A 10,966-nucleotide genomic window follows, 5' to 3' on the forward strand; every position below is an offset into this window, starting at 1 on the left:
ATTTTCTGGATGCTTATTCAGGTTATCATCAGATCAAGATGGCAGTCAAGGACCAGGAGAAGACAACTTTCATCACTCCGTTTGGAGCCTTCTGCTATGTGTCTATGCCCTTTGGGCTTAAGAGCACCCAGGCAACTTGTCAACGGTGTATGCATAATTGCCTTCACAATCAGATTGGGTGGAATGTTCATGCTTATGTGGATGATATAGTGGTAAAGTCCAGGAAAGAGGAAACCTTGGTAACAAATCTGAAGGAGACCTTTGATAACATCCGGGTCTACAAAGTGATGCTTAACCCAGCCAAGTGTGTTTTTGGAGTCCCAGCTGGCAAGCTCTTGGGTTTTTTCGTGTCCAACCGAGGTATTGAAGCTAACCCGGAGAAAATTAAGGCAATCACATCCCTGGCCAAACCAACATGCATCAATGACGTTCAACGGCTAGCGGGTCGTGTTTCTGCTTTGAGTCGGTTCATAAGCCGGTTAGGGGAGAAGGCGATGCCTTTGTATTAGATGATGAAGAAAACGGATGATTTCGTTTGGAGCGATGCTGCGAACTCTGCTTTTGAGGATCTGAAGAAACAGCTTGCTGAGCCGCCGGTTCTTGGTGCTCCAGTTGAGAAAGAGCCACTACTGTTATATGTAGCCACTAACTCACGAGCTGTTAGTGTGGCGATTGTGGTGGAGCGCAAGGAGGTTGGCAAGGAACATCCGGTTCAACGGCCGGTTTATTACGTCAGTGAGGTGTTGATTGAGTTGAAACAAAGATATCCACATTGGCAGAAGCTCGTGTATGGGGTGTTCATGGCAAGCCGGAAACTCAAACATTACTTTCAGGGCCACCCAGTCACTGTGGTTAGCTCTGCGCCTTTGGGAGACATCATCCAGAATAGAGAAGCTACTGGACGAGTCGCCAAGTGGGCCATTGAACTTGGGTCTCATGGGTTGAAGTATGTGCCACGTACTGCGATCAAGTCTCAAGCGCCGGTTGACTTTATTAATGTCTGGACAGAGATGCAGATGCCAGAAGAGAAACCAAACAACACGTATTGGACGATTCACTTTGATGGGTCCAGACAATTGGAAGGCTTGGGGGCTGGAGTTGTTCTAACCTCCTCTCGAGGTGACAAGTTTTGTTATGTGTTGCGTTTGATGTTTCCTTGTACTAACAACGCAACAGAGTATGAAGCTTTGCTCCATGGTCTCCGAATGGCGAAAGAAATGAGCCTAAGCCGGGTCCGATGCCTTGGCAACTCAGATTTGGTGGCTCAACAGGTGTTAGGCAAGTGGGATTCCAAGGACCCTCTCATGGCGGCTTATCACCGTGAAGTTGATGATGTGGCAGGACATTTCAAAGGTTACCAGGTGTAACACATTGACCATAGGAAGAATTAAGCGGCCGATGCTTTAAGCCGGTTGGGATCTCAGCGTAAGTCGGTGCCACCTAACACCTTTTTGGATGTTTTGCATAACCCGTCTGTTAAGTTACCTACAGAAGAAGATCTGGCCATTCCTGACCTGGAGGCACAGTTGGTGGCGGCTCTTCACGTCATCCCAGATTGGATAGTACCATTCTTGGCTTACATGACCCGGGGCGAGTTGCCGGAGGATGAGACCCTGGCTCAACAGATAACCCGGCGGTCCAAATCAATGACGATTTCTGATGGAGAGTTATACCATTGCAGCGTTTCCGGAGCGTTTCAGCGGTGTGTTTCTCCTGAAGAAGGCCAAGAAATACTTCATGAGATCCATGAAGGGGATTGTGGTCATCACGCCGGGTCAAAGTCTCTTGTGGCCAAAGCTTTTCGTCATGGTTTTTACTGGTTGACGGCTCATGCTGATGCAGAAGATCTGGTCAGTGGTGTGATGGATGTCAAAAAGTCGCACGGCGAGCACACGTGCCGGCTCAAGAGTTGCGAATGATTCCAATCACCTGGCCATTTGCGGCCTGGGGGCTTGACATGGTTGGACCTTTCAAAAGGTCTAAGGATAAAAAGACATATCTTTTAGTAGCCGTTGACAAATTCACAAAGTGGGTTGAGGCGGAGCCAGTGAGTAAGTGTGAGGCAGCCACAACGGTTCAGTTCATGAAAAAGGTGATATTCGTTTTGGTTTTCCACACAGCATTATCACTGACAATGGCACTAATTTATCCCAAGGGGCTATGGAGGAGTTCTGTCAACGTGAGAATATCATGCTTGATGTTTCTTCTGTAGCACACCCTTAGTCTAATGGGCAGGCTGAGATAGCAAATCAGGAAATCTTAAAAGGTCTCAAGCCCTGGCTCATGGTTCCCTTACAACGGACGCCGGGTTGCTGGGTAGAGGAGTTACCCTCGGTATTGTGGAGTATTAATACCACCCTAATAGATCTACGGGTTATACACCCTTCTTCATGGTTTATGGAGCAGAAGCAGCGCTGCCTAGTGACATCCGTCATGATTCGCCTCGTGTGGCGGCTTATGTTGAAGCTACTAATGAACAAGCCAGACAGGATGCACTTGACTTGTTAGATGAGGAAAGAGACTTAGCAGCGGCTCGGTCAGCAATTTATCAACAGGACTTGCACCGCTATCACAGCTGTCGGGTTAAGTCCAGGACTTTTCAAGAAGGTGACCTGGTGCTCTGGCTCATACAGGATCTGTCTGATGCACACAAGCTATCCCTGCCTTGGGAAGGGCCCTTTGTGGTCAGCAAAAACTTAAACAACGGGTCATATTACCTCATTGACGTTCGAGAGCACCAAGACTCACGTAAGTCGGAGGAGGAGACCCGCCGGCCGTGGAACATTGCTCAGCTTCGGCCATACTACACCTGAGCCACCGGCTCTCATCATGTACATACTTTGACGTTGTATATACTATGATAAGTAATAAAGCAGGACCTCGGACTTTTTCATTTTCAAAGATTACATATCTTTACTATTTTTTCACTATTTAATATGACTATTAAGGAGCTGATCATATCTGAATCAAGTCTAACCTTTTTGGTCTGGCTTATGATCGTATTCGAATCTAGCTGTAAACTATCATGGTCACTTGGGGGCTTCCTGTTCAAACATAGGTCGTATTCGAACCAAAGAGAACATAGCTGTCGTAACCCTCTTGATCGGCTCAAAAGCCAAACTCACTAGGGGGATTCTTGATCGTATTCAAATCATAGCTTAACCCCTGTTGGGTTCGACTTGGATCGTATTCGAATCAGGGTCGTTAAAAACCTCTCAAGGTCATTTGGGGGCTTCCTGTTCAAACATAGGCCGTATTCGAACCAAAGAGAACATAGCTGTCGGTACCCTCTTGATTGGCGCAACGCCAAAGCCACTGGGGGCTATATGGTCGTATTCAAATCTTAGCTTAACCCCTTTGGTCCGGTTTATCGTATTCGAATCAGAGACCCCCAACCTTTAACTACAAGGATAATTTATATTGATCACCAACTATTATTTGTCTTGTTTGTCTTATTGGTCTTTTATTGTCTCAGTTTTAAACAAACCAGCATGGTCTTTTTACCGGCTTAACTATTTGACAATAAGCTGCCAAGGCATTATAGTCATTAGTCGTACAGAAGCATTGACTTCTCAAAGGATTGGATCATCAACCTCATCACCCGGATCACATAAACCGGTGGTCCAGAGGTAAAAATATAGGTATGACTGTTATTTAAGAACATTTATTTTCTATATTAATCAAAGGTTGTTTCGACCTTGGTTATTTTCGCATCTGTTTTCTGTTTCCTCTACTATGATAAAATATTGGTTATAAACCGGGTGTTCTGACCCATTCGGTACTAAATCGCCAAGCCAGTTTTCCCCTTTTCTATAGGAACAGAGCTGAAATATTACAGAGATAACCATAAATATGATGCATATATTGACATCAAGAAGCAAAGAGTCACACACAGCATCTTATGCACGATGGCATAGGCAAACTATGCGGTTGTTTTAAACTATATCTATTACAAGGCTCTAAATAGCCCATGAAGATGGTCCTCACTCTTCCCTCACCGGTTCACCTCTTTCTGCTGATTGGAAGCTGGGTTTTGACTAGTCAAAACCGTTCACGGCAATAAATTCTGCTTCTTCGTCAATCAGGCCAGCCGGATCAACTTCTAGGGCAAATGTATGTTCACGAACCGGCGGGATTAAATCTGTCACCTTGTACGAGGGAGTTGCCATCTTCTTATTTTCCAAATCAAAACCCGGCTGATATTTGTCAATACTGGTTTCATCTCCAAGAATCGTATCCTGAGGTCGAACTCCTCTCACACAAGCAATGAAATCATCCTGCTCAAATGGAGACCCGTCTTCCTTCATGGTAGGGTACCCCCCTGGCTACATCCGCCGGGTCTAGATCTGGCACCCAGGCTTTGGAATGGCTCAGGGCAGTCAAAGCTCCGGCTCTAGCATAGGGTCGCTTGACTTCTTGGAACCTGGCGGGTAAGATTGATAGCTTTTTCAAGACATCACTGAGCTGGTTGGGTCCTTGATTGGCAGGAGAGATAGCGGCAAGTGCCCATTGTGCGCCAATGTACAACTGCTCCACTAAGGTAACCGCCTTCAGTTTAGTCACGTTGTCTTGGCTCAGATTCTTGCTTCGCGGGCCTGCACATGTTTTGTAAACAAAGGGTCAGCTAGCGGTTTGTATTCCGGGTCAAAAGAAGGTGAAAAAGGTCAGTACAGATGGCTTACCAAAGATGGCGGAAACCATTTGAGATACCCGGTTCTTTAAGCCGGTCAGCTCTGTAGTAACCTCCTCAAGAGCAGCTTCAGCTTTTCGGCGCGTTGTGTCAGCAGCGTTTTCTCTTCAGCCCAGGTTTTCTTCTTGGCAGTCAAGCTGGTTCTCAGTTTTTCCGTCTCAGCAAGACTCAATTGCAGTTTGGAGTCAGCAGATTTGATTTCTGCCTCCTGATCCGCCAGCCGGGTCTTGGCGTCAGTTAATTGCGAACCCAATTCAGATAGGGCATTCTACAAAACATACACAGGTGTGTTAAGGTTTAAATTAAAATTCAAGAGTCAAGATTCAAGTCTCAAGTACTTTGCACTACAAAACTACTTGACACTTGGGGGCTAATGTATGCCAAAACAATTTCTTACGACTCCAATATATTTCAAGTCCCAAGTACCTTACAAAGTAACAACACTTGGCACTTGGGGGCTAATGCCTGATATTCAAAAAGTTTATCAAGATTAAGCCGGATTACATTATTCATTTGGTTCGGTACCAGACAGCTATGAAATTACAAGTACCGACTCATTTATAATCAAGTAAACCGGTCCTTGGGGACTACCAGTTAAGTTTATTCTAGTTCATTGGACTTCAGAAATATCTAAAGTTAAAGCTTTATCCTATATCATAAGTCTATAGATCATTCAGATTTTATCATAATCTACAGACTTGGGGGCTGGCAGAAGATAAGTAAGCCGGAAGAACATACCTCATACTTCAGCTGTAACTGCTTGACCATTTCAATTTCCGAGTCACGAATGGAGTGTACATGGCCGAGATAGTCAGATAATATATCGTTGGCATTTAGATGGCTATAATGAGAAATATCAAATCACACTTTCTGTCTTTCCAGGGCCTCTTGTTTAGCGGTGTGCCGAGCCAACACGGTCGGATTCCCTGGCTCAACAAAACGGCTTCCAGTAATTAGAATGTCCTGGGTAGATGGTGATGGCGGGTTGGCTGAGCTGGATGGACCGGCAGCAGAAGGGTTAATGATGGTATCGTCAACTGACGGCTCAGGAGGATCTACTACAGGATTGGCAGCCGGGTCTTCTAGTGCTTCATTTAATGGAGGAGAAGGTGGCATGGCCGATTCGGGTGCAAGGACTGGCGGGTTTTCTGCCGGCCTAGTCACCTTGGCCTTCTTGGACTTGGCTTGGCCACTAAGAAAGATATTATGAAACAGTTAGTATAAAGAAGCAGTTTGAAAGACACAGAGGAAAGCTAATTTCTTCCTTACCCAGGGGCAGTCTTAAAGGCCGGGAATTGAGTTTGAGATGAGTCGCCAGAAGAGCGAGACACCTCCTGCAAAGATAAAATAAAGTTAGTAATGCAAGGGAGAAGATCCATTAATGGAAAGTAAAAGGCGAAGAAATAAACCTCATTCTGGCGCTTTTGAGGAGTTTGTTGAAGAACAACAGGCAGTTCATCGTCGTTCCGGGCCTGACGGCGGCTCTCATGTTGCTATTTTTTTAAAGAAAATGAGGGTCCTGATAAGCCAAAGGGTGTGAAAACCTTACTTTCCAGGTTATGACTCGAAGTTTCTGTCTTGGCAAACGGGCTGAGTTGGAGGAAATAGTTACCTCTTCTTCCACGGCCTGACTGGCCCCTGTGTCGTCCTGGCAATAATCAGTGTTAATAAAATCATTAAAAAGCTGGCCAAGGGAGTCAAGGGCTACCCCCGACTCAGAAGTATCATCGTCAAGCTTTAGCAGGTCTTCAGCGGTGCTCTTCTTCTTCTTTTTAGATCTCCGGGTCGTATTCTTGGCGGTTATGGCGGCGAGTCTAGCTTTCTTGGTGGCTTCGTGGTCATACTTGGCTTTCCAGAAATCAGATTTGGCCTATAAACAAATAAACAAGATGAAAGGTCATGCATGTATTTAAAACGGCCGAGAAAAATACAAAAGAGAAAGAGATCAGAGGTTCTTTACCTCTAGCGCCGGGTTAAGTTTGCAGAAGGGGTTTAACCCGACTTTACTGCAGTCTTCATATTTTCCGTTTACCAGAAGGGTTGACATTGAAACAATATCTTCGTCGGTTAATTGAACGGAGCTGTGATGAAGAGAGTCGCCTGGGCCTCCACCATATTCATACATCAATTTCGAGCGGCGGCTTAGAGGGATGACCCACCATGCAACCCAGCAACGGGTCAAGTCAACTCCGGTTAAACTGTTCCCCAGTAAAGCATTTATTCTTTTAATGGATGGGATCAGTTTCTTGCGTTCGGTGGCAGTGAGTTTGTCAGGGAGTGCAAACTTGGAGTCAAGACGCTCCGCGCGATAACCCAACAGGGGCTTCTCATTTGCTGGTCAAGTGTCTTGACAATAGAACCAGGTCTGATTCCAGTCCTTGGGATGACTTGGCAAGACTATTAGGGGGAAGACGATGCCCTGTTGACGCTGAATTGAGATGCCTCCAAGTTCCAAGCTAGGGCCATTGGTGCACTCGTTCTGCCGGTTCAGATAAAAATACTTTCTAAAGAGTTCCACAATCGGTTCTTCTTGAAGGTACACTTCACAGAGCACTTGGAAGTTGTAGATATTGGATATGGAATTGGGCCCGATATCTTGAGGGTGCAGTTTGAAAAAATGGACGACATCTCTGAAGAACTTTGAGCCGGGTGGGGAAAAACCACGGTTCATGTGGTCAGAAAAGACAATAACTTCACCATCTTTTGGGTTGGGTCGTTCCTCGTCCGGGTCAGGTGCACGGTAAGACATAACATTCTTCCCTGGCAAAAACCTATGGAAAAGAATTCCTTCAGATTGTCCTCAGTTACTGTCGAAGGGACCCAGTTGCAGACAGTCGGTGCTTTGGACGACATGATGTTCAAAAGATGAACTGAAAAGAAAGCAACATGCCGGTTCAATTCAATGATAATGGCACAGGGGAGTAATGGCGGCTTAAGTAAGGGCTAATGTCATATAAGGAAAAGTAAGCCGGCTCAATAAGCCGCCATGACTACGGATATTTGAGAAAGCAGATTCGGTTAAGTGTTGAGACAAACAAGTTTCCTAATTGCTTGATATTATTCCAGATCAAATGGCTATTCAAAATGAAAAAAAATTCTAGACCTAAATTTTTTGCACAGATGAGTTTGTGATTCCTAATGATTCCTTTATACTAGGAAAAGGGATCTATCAGTATCAAGAGCAGGCGCAAAAACAACTACCGTACTAGCATATATCTCTTTTGGGATCAAGAAGGGGCTGCAGTTGAAGAACTACGGAGAAACTGCGATGAACTGTGAAGAACATGCAGAAACCTAGAAATCCCTAATGCAGATCTGAGGAGCAAGAAGGGAAATGCTTACAGCCACAGATCTTTCGCGGAAGGTCGCCACCGTTTTCTGGATTAAAATCTGGTCGATGCAGCGGCCAAGGTCGGCGGAGGTGAGGTGCTCTCTGACGGCGACGGAGCTCGAGCAGCAGAGGAGGTCGCGAGAGGAGGAAGACGAAGAAGAGAGGATAATGAGAAAGACCGGGGCGTGCCTATTTATAAGGGGATAAGCGAATAGGCGGGCGCAAAAATCAAGGAAGACCCGAATAATGGTTATCCAACTAAACGGACGCCTCGATTCTCGGAAGGCATTAACGATGAAGATCCGTTGAGAGATGACGTCATAAAAGTTTTTCGTGTTTCCCAGAGATGACGCCATGGCAGGTTACAAAACCTTCTGCGAGGATAGAAGCTGGATTTTTGTTTAAGTGTTGAAGATTGACAAAGAACAAAGTTCTAAGTCAACCTAGGGCCTAATGTTGGGGATATAGCTATCAGTTATGACCCGCCCAGGAGGGGTCGGGTCAGCCCCAATGGCGGGTCACAAAGGAAGCCCAGTGAACATTCTAGGCGATATTTTATTAAAGCTTATAAAAGGCATAAGGCCTAGAGGCGGCTAAAGGCCCAATATTTTAAACCGCCGTATATAAGGAAAGACTTGTAAGGAAAAGCATGTAAAAGAAGTCACCGAGCCGGACACGCTTTATGAGTTGGCCGGGACTCTGTAGGCCACCAGGCGTCAACCCGTGTATATAAGGGGACGACCCGGTGGCGGCTTAGGGCAAGAAACAAGAGATCGATAACCAAGCCGGCGAACTAGCCTCTTGGTGATCGAAACCCCAGCAATATCAACACAACTAGACGTAGGCTTTTACCTTCATCGTAAGGGGCCGAACTAGTATAAAATCTCTCGTGTCCTTTGTCCCGATTAACCCCTTTAAGCTTCCTAGTTGCGATGGCCCTACAACTAAGTCCTTTTGCTAGGACATCTGTCGTGACAATTCCACGACAGTAATGGTGTGTCCGAACGTCGTAATCGTACTTTACTAGATATGGTGCGATCTATGATGTCTCTTACTGATTTACTGCTACCGTTTTGGGGTTATGCTTTAGAGACAGCTGCATTCACGTTAAATAGGGCACCATCTAAATCCATTGAGACGACACCTCATGAACTGTGGTTTGGCAAGACACCCAAGTTGTCGTCTTTTAAAGTTTGGGGCTGCGATGCTTATGTGAAGAAGCTTCAACCTGATATGCTCGAACCCAAATCGGAGAAATGTTTCTTCATAGGATACTGCTACCTCTTAAGCATGCGTTGGTTTTCCCTTGAAGGGGAAAGGGTGATGCAGCAAAGCAGCGTAAGTATTTCCCTCGGTTTTTGAGAACCAAGGTATCAATCCAGTAGGAGACCACGCGCAAGTCACCTCGTACCTACACAAACAAATAAGAACCTCGCAACCAACGCGATAAAGGGGTTGTCAATCCCTTCACGGCCACTTGCAAGAGTGAGATCTGATAGAGATAATGATAATAAGATAAATAGTTTTGGTATTTTTATGATATAGATTGAAAGTACAGATTGCAAAATAAAATAGATTGGAAACTTGTATGATGGAGAATAGACCCGGGGGCCATAGGTTTCACTAGTGGGTTCTCTCAACATAGCATAAGTATTACGGTGGGTGAACAAATTACTGTCGAGCAATTGATAGAAAAGTGAATAATTATGAGAATATCTAGGTATGATCATGTATATAGGCATCACGTCCGTGACAAGTAGACCGACTCCTGCCTGCATCTACTACTATTACTCCACACATCGACCGCTATCCAGCATGCATCTAGAGTATTAAGTTCATAAGAACATAGTAACGCTTTAAGCAAGATGACATGATGTAGAGGGATAAACTCATGCAATATGATATAAACCCCATCTTTTTATCCTCGATGGCAACAATACAATACGTGTCATTTCCCTTTCTGTCACTGGGATCGAGCACCGCAAGATTGAACCCAAAGCTAAGCACTTCTCCTATTGCAAGAAAGATCAATGTAGTAGGCCAAACCAAACTGATAATTCGAGAGACTTGCAAAGATAACCAATCATACATAAAAGAATTCAGAGAAGATTCAAATATTGTTCATAGATAGACTTGATCATAAACCCACAATGATCTCGACAAACACAGCGCAAAAAGAGTTACATCGAATAGATCTCCAATAAGATCGAGGAGAACTTTGTATTGAGATCCAAAGAGAGAGAAGAAGCCATCTAGCTACTAGCTATGGATCCGAAGGTCTGAAGTAAACTACTCACACAAGGGGCCACGAGGGGGAAATAGGGTTTCGACGGTGGAAATAGGGTTTCGTGGTGCTCCTGGATGTTTTTGGGGTATGTGAACATATATAGGAGGAAGAAGTAGGTCGGTTGAGCCACGAGGGGCCCACGAGGGGGAGGGCGCACCCAGGGGGTAGGCGCGCCCCTGCCTTGTGTCCGTCTCGCTGATTGCTTGACGTCCACTCCAAGTCCTCTAGATCACGTTTGTTCCACGCTCCCGAAGGTTTCATTCCGTTTGGACTCTGTTTGATATTCCTTTTCTGTGAAACACTGAAATAGGCAAAAAACAACAATTTGGGCTGGGCCTCTGGTTAATAGGTTAGTCCCAAAAATAATATAGAAGTGTAAAATAAATCTCATGAACATCCAAAACAGATAATATAATAGCATGGAACAATCAAAAATTATAGATACGTTGGAGACGTATCAGCATCCCCAAGCTTAATTGCTGCTCGTCCTCGAGTAGGTAAATTATAAAAAAACAGAATTTTTGATGTGGAATGTTTTCTAAAATATTCTTCAATATATTTTCTCTATTGTGGCATGAATGTTCAGATCCGAAAGATTCAAGATAAAAGTTTATTGTTGACATAAAAATAGTAATACTCCAAGTATACTAATCAAGCA

The sequence above is a fragment of the Triticum urartu genome, chromosome 1A, assembly GCF_056163025.1.
Source record: "Triticum urartu cultivar PI428250 chromosome 1A, HENAU_Tu73, whole genome shotgun sequence".
Classification (NCBI taxonomy): domain Eukaryota; kingdom Viridiplantae; phylum Streptophyta; class Magnoliopsida; order Poales; family Poaceae; genus Triticum; species Triticum urartu.